Source organism: Pseudophryne corroboree, chromosome 2 (genome assembly GCF_028390025.1).
Source record: "Pseudophryne corroboree isolate aPseCor3 chromosome 2, aPseCor3.hap2, whole genome shotgun sequence".
Classification (NCBI taxonomy): Eukaryota; Metazoa; Chordata; class Amphibia; order Anura; family Myobatrachidae; genus Pseudophryne; species Pseudophryne corroboree.
In genome coordinates, this window is record NC_086445.1 from 365,189,194 (window position 1) to 365,195,802 (window position 6,609).

A 6,609-nucleotide genomic window follows, 5' to 3' on the forward strand; every position below is an offset into this window, starting at 1 on the left:
CAGCGTGTGTATCAGGCTATGGGGCAGCGTGTGTGTGTGTCAGGCTATGGGGCAGCGTGTGTGTGTCAGGCTATGGGGCAGCGTGTGTGTGTGTGAGGCTATCGGGCACCGTGTGTGTGTCAGGCTATGGGGAAGCGCGTGTGTGTCAGGCTATGGGGCAGCGTGTGTGTGTCAGGCTATGATGCAGTGTGTGAGTGTCAGGCTATGGGGCAGCATGTGTGTGTCAGGCTATGGGGCACCGTGTGTGTGTCAAGCTATGGGGCAGCGTGTGTGTGTCAGGCTATGAGGCAGCGTGTGAGTGTGAGGCTATGAGGCAGCGTGTGAGTGTGAGGCTATGGGGCACCGTGTGTGTGCCAGGCTATGATGCAGTGTGTGAGTGTCAGGCTATGGGGTGTATGAGTGTCAGGCTATGGGGCAGCGTGTGTGTGTGAGGCTATAGGGCAGCGTGTGTGTGTGAGGCTATGGGGCAGCGTGTGTATCAGGCTATGGGGCAGCGTGTGTGTGTCAGGCTATGATGCAGTGTGTGAGTGTCAGGCTATGGGGCAGCATGTGTGTGTCAGGCTATGGGGCAGTGTATGAGTGTCAGGCTATGGGGCAGCGTGTGTGTGTGAGGCTATGGGGCACCGTGTGTGTGTCAGGCTATGGGGCAGCGTGTGTGTGTGTCAGGCTATGGGCAGCGTGTGAGTGTCAGGCTATTGGGCAGCGTGTGTGTGTGTGTGTGTGTGTGTGTGTGTCAGGCTATGGGGCAGCGTGTGTGTGTCAGGCTATGGGGCAGCGTGTGTGTGTCAGGCTATGGGGCAGCGTGTGTGTGTCAGGCTATGGGGCAGCGTGTGTGTGTCAGGCAATGGGGCAGCGTGTGTGTGTCAGGCTATGGGGCAGCGTGTGTGTGTCAGGCTATGGGGCAGCGTTTGTGTGTTAGGCTATGGTAAAGCGTGTGTGTGTGAGGCAGCTCCAGACGTTGCACTAACCTGTAGGATGCATGCAGAGTTTACCTCACAGACGTTGACAGCTGCCCTGTGTCCATGCATTTTTAATCCTGGTATTTATACAGGTACTCCTGTTGGCAGCTCAGACCCTGCAGCTGCCCTTTTCTCATAATTTAAGTGCCCAGGGTTCCCAACAGTTACTGGTGGGTGAATGTTAGGACTTTAGCCAAAATGGGGGCGGGGCACCAGGAGCTGCGGGTGGGCGGGGATTCAGCGGCTACTGCAGAGGATCTTCAGGTACAGTATCTGGCCAGTGAATGGCTCCGTCTCCTTCTCTTCTAGTACTGCCGCGGACACTGTGCCTGAGCAGCCCCAGCCTGTCTCTAGTTCTCGGTGTGACTGGGTGCAGGGGAGCTGCGCGGGCCATGGAGTTAGCCGGGGCCCCATAGCAGCTGCAACCCCTGCACCTGTTGTAGTTACGCCACTGCCAACCGCCGGGTTAGCACTGCTCCCTTTACTGCCGACAGCTCTATAAGCGCGTGGTTGGCGCTGCTCCTGGTGAGGGGGCGGGCGGCTGATGCTGGTGAGGGGCGCGCGGCTTCTGCCTCTCCTCAATCCCCCCTGCCCTCCGTAACGTGCAAAAAAAATATATTTTTTTTTAAAAAAAGGTCCTGTGGGTTGTAGGTAGAGATGAGTGGGTTCGGATCCTCGGGATCCGAACCCGCCCGAACTTCACCTTTTTTTGCACGGGTCCGAGCAACTCGGATCCTCCCGCCTTGCTCGATTAACCCGAGCGCGCCCGAACGTCATCATCCCGCGGTCGGATTCTCGCGAGATTCGTATTCTATATAAGGAGCCGCGCGTCGCCGCCATTTTTCACTCGTGCATTGGAGATGATCGTGAGGGGACGTGGCTGGCGTCCTCTCAGTTTCTATGTTCAGTGGGCTGCAATTATCTGTGCTCAGTGTGCTGCAAATATCTGTGCTCAGTGTGCTGCAAATATCTGTGCTCAGTGTGCTGCAAGTGCAAATATCTACGTTCTCTGCCTGAAAAACGCTCCATATCTGTGCTCAGTGTGCTAATTGCTTTATTGTGGGGACTGGGGACCAGCAGTATTATATAGTAGGAGGACAGTGCAGAGTTTTGCTGACCAGTGACCACCAGTATTATACGTTCTCTGCCTGAAAAACGCTCCATATCTGTGCTGCATTGTAGTATATAGTAGGAGGACAGTGCAGAATTTTGCTGACCACCAGTATATATATATAGCAGTACGGTACAGTAGTCCACTGCTCTACCTCTGTGTCGTCAAGTATACTATCCCATCCACACCTGTGGTGCATTTTAGTTTTGCACAGTTTGCTGACCACCAGTATATAATATATAGCAGTACGGTACAGTAGGCCACTGCTCTACCTACCTCTGTGTCGTCAAGTATACTATCCATCCATACCTGTGGTGCATTTCAGTTTTGCACAGTTTGCTGACCACCAGTATATAATATATGGCAGTACGGTACAGAAGGCCACTGCTCTACCTACCTCTGTGTCATCAAGTATACTATCCATCCATACCTGTGGTGCATTTCAGTTTTGCACAGTTTGCTGACCACCAGTATATAATATAAAGCAGTACGGTACAGAAGGCCACTGCTCTACCTACCTCTGTGTCATCAAGTATACTATCCATCCATACCTGTGGTGCATTTCAGTTTTGCACAGTTTGCTGACCACCAGTATATAATATAAAGCAGTACGGTACAGAAGGCCACTGCTCTACCTACCTCTGTGTCGTCAAGTATACTATCCATCCACACCTGTGGTGCATTTCAGTTTTGCACAGTTTGCTGACCACCAGTATATAATATATAGCAGTACGGTACAGAAGGCCACTGCTCTACCTACCTCTGTGTCATCAATTATACTGTCCATCCATACCTGTGGTGCATTTCAGTTTTGCACAGTTTGCTGACCACCAGTATATAATATATAGCAGTACGGTACAGAAAGCCACTGCTCTACCTACCTCTGTGTTGTCAAGTATACTATCCATCCATACCTGTGGTGCATTTCAGTTTTGCACAGTTTGCTGACCACCAGTATATAATATATAGCAGTTCGGTACAGAAAGCCACTGCTCTACCTACCTCTGTGTCGTCAAGTATACTATCCATCCATACCTGTGGTGCATTTCAGTTTTGCACAGTTTGCTGACCACCAGTATATAATATATAGCAGTACGGTACAGTAGGCCACTGCTCTACCTACCTCTGTGTCGTCAAGTATACTATCCATCCATACCTGTGGTGCATTTCAGTTTTGCACAGTTTGCTGACCACCGGTATATAATATATAGCAGTACGGTACATAAGGCCACTGCTCTACCTACCTCTGTGTCGTCAAGTATACTATCCATCCATACCTGTGGTGCATTTCAGTTTTGCACAGTTTGCTGACCACCAGTATATAATATATAGCAGTACGGTACAGAAGGCCACTGCTCTACCTACCTCTGTGTCATCAAGTATACTATCCATCCATACCTGTGGTGCATTTCAGTTTTGCACAGTTTGCTGACCACCAGTATATAATATAAAGCAGTACGGTACAGAAGGCCACTGCTCTACCTACCTCTGTGTCATCAAGTATACTATCCATCCATACCTGTGGTGCATTTCAGTTTTGCACAGTTTGCTGACCACTAGTATATAATATAGAGCAGTACGGTACAGAAGGCCACCGCTCTACCTACCTCTGTGTCGTCAAGTATACTATCCATCCATACCTGTGGTGCATTTCAGTTTTGCACAGTTTTCTGACCACCAGTATATAATATATAGCAGTACGGTACAGTAGGCCACTGCTCTAGCTACCTCTGTGTCGTCATGTATACTATCTATCCATACCTGTGGTGCATTTCAGTTTTGCACAGTTTGCTGACCACCAGTATATATAATATATAGCAGTACGGTACAGTAGGCCACTGCTCTACCTACCCCTCTGTCGTCAAGTATACTATCCATCCATACCTGTGGTGCATTTCAGTTTTGCACAGTTTGCTGACCACCAGTATATAATATATAGCAGTGCGGTACAGAAGGCCACTGCTCTACCTACCTCTGTGTCATCAAGTATACTATCCATCCATACCTGTGGTGCATTTCAGTTTTGCACAGTTTACTGACCACCAGTATATAATATATAGCAGTACAGTACAGTAGGCCACTGCTCTACCTACCTCTGTGTCGTCAAGTATGCTATCCATCCATACCTGTGGTGCATTTCAGTTTTGCACAGTTTGCTGACCACCAGTATATAATATATAGCAGTACGGTACAGTAGGCCACTGCTCTACCTACCTCTGTGTCGTCAAGTATACTATCCATCCATACCTGTGGTGCATTTCAGTTTTGCACAGTTTGCTGACCACCAGTATATAATATATAGCAGTACGGTACAGAAGGCCACTGCTCTACCTACCTCTGTGTCATCAAGTATACTATCCATCCATACCTGTGGTGCATTTCAGTTTTGCACAGTTTGCTGACCACCAGTATATAATATAAAGCAGTACGGTACAGAAGGCCACTGCTCTACCTACCTCTGTGTCATCAAGTATACTATCCATCCATACCTGTGGTGCATTTCAGTTCTGCACAGTTTGCTGACCACTAGTATATAATATAAAGCAGTACGGTAAAGAAGGCCACTGCTCTACCTACCTTTGTGTCGTCAAGTATACTATCCATCCACACCTGTGGTGCATTTCAGTTTTGCACAGTTTGCTGACCACCAGTATATAATATATAGCAGTACGGTACAGAAGGCCACTGCTCTACCTACCTCTGTGTCATCAAGTATACTGTCCATCCATACCTGTGGTGCATTTCAGTTTTGCACAGTTTGCTGACCACCAGTATATAATATATAGCAGTAGGGTACAGAAAGCCACTGCTCTACCTACCTCTGTGTTGTCAAGTATACTATCCATCCATACCTGTGGTGCATTTCAGTTTTGCACAGTTTGCTGACCACCAGTATATAATATATAGCAGTACGGTACAGAAGGCCACTGCTCTAACTACCTCTGTGTCGTCAAGTATACTATCCATCCATACCTGTGGTGCATTTCAGTTTTGCACAGTTTGCTGACCACCAGTATATAATATATAGCAGTACGGTACAGTAGGCCACTGCTCTACCTACCTCTGTGTCGTCAAGTATACTATCCATCCATACCTGTGGTGCATTTCAGTTTTGCACAGTTTGCTGACCACCAGTATATATAATATATAGCAGTACGGTACAGTAGGCCACTGCTCTACCTACCTCTGTGTGGTCAAGTATACTATCCATCCATACCTGTGGTGCATTTCAGTTTTGCACAGTTTGCTGACCACCGGTATATAATATATAGCAGTACGGTACAGAAGGCCACTGCTCTACCTACCTCTGTGTCGTCAAGTATACTATCCATCCATACCTGTGGTGCATTTCAGTTTTGCACAGTTTTCTGACCACCAGTATAGAATATATGGCAGTACGGTACAGTAGGTCACTGATCTACCTACCTCTGTGTCGTCAAGTATACTATCCATCCATACCTGTGGTGCATTTCAGTTTTACACAGTTTGCTGACCACCAGTATATATAATATATAGCAGTACGGTACAGTAGGCCACTGTTCTACCTACCTCTGTGTCGTCAAGTATACTATCCATCCATACCTGTGGTGCATTTCAGTTTTGCACAGTTTGCTGACGACCAGTATATATAATATACAGCAGTACGGTACAGTAGGCCACTGCTCTACCTACCTCTGTGTCGTCAAGTATACTATCCATCCATACCTGTGGTGCATTTCAGTTTTGCACAGTTTGCTGACCACCAGTATATAATATATAGCAGTACGGTACAGTAGGTCACTGCTCTACCTACCTCTGTGTCATCAAGTATACTATCCATCCATACCTGTGGTGCATTTCAGTTTTGCACAGTTTGCTGACCACCAGTATATAATATAGAGCAGTACGGTACAGAAGGCCACCGCTCTACCTACCTCTGTGTCGTCAAGTATACTATCCATCCATACCTGTGGTGCATTTCAGTTTTGCACAGTTTTCTGACCATCAGTATATAATATATAGCAGTACGGTACAGTAGGCCACTGCTCTAACTACCTCTGTGTCGTCATGTATACTATCTATCCATACCTGTGGTGCATTTCAGTTTTGCACAGTTTGCTGACCACCAGTATATATAATATATAGCAGTACGGTACAGTAGGCCACTGCTCTACCTACCCCTCTGTCGTCAAGTATACTATCCATCCATACCTGTGGTGCATTTCAGTTTTGCACAGTTTGCTGACCACCAGTATATAATATATAGCAGTACGGTACAGAAGGCCACTGCTCTACCTACCTCTGTGTCATCAAGTATACTATCCATCCATACCTGTGGTGCATTTCAGTTTTGCACAGTTTACTGACCACCAGTATATAATATATAGCAGTACAGTACAGTAGGCCACTGCTCTACCTACCTCTGTGTCGTCAAGTATACTATCCATCCATACCTGTGGTGCATTTCAGTTTTGCACAGTTTGCTGACCACCAGTATATAATATATAGCAGTACGGTATGGAAGGCCACTGCTCTACCTACCTCTGTGTCGTCAAGTAT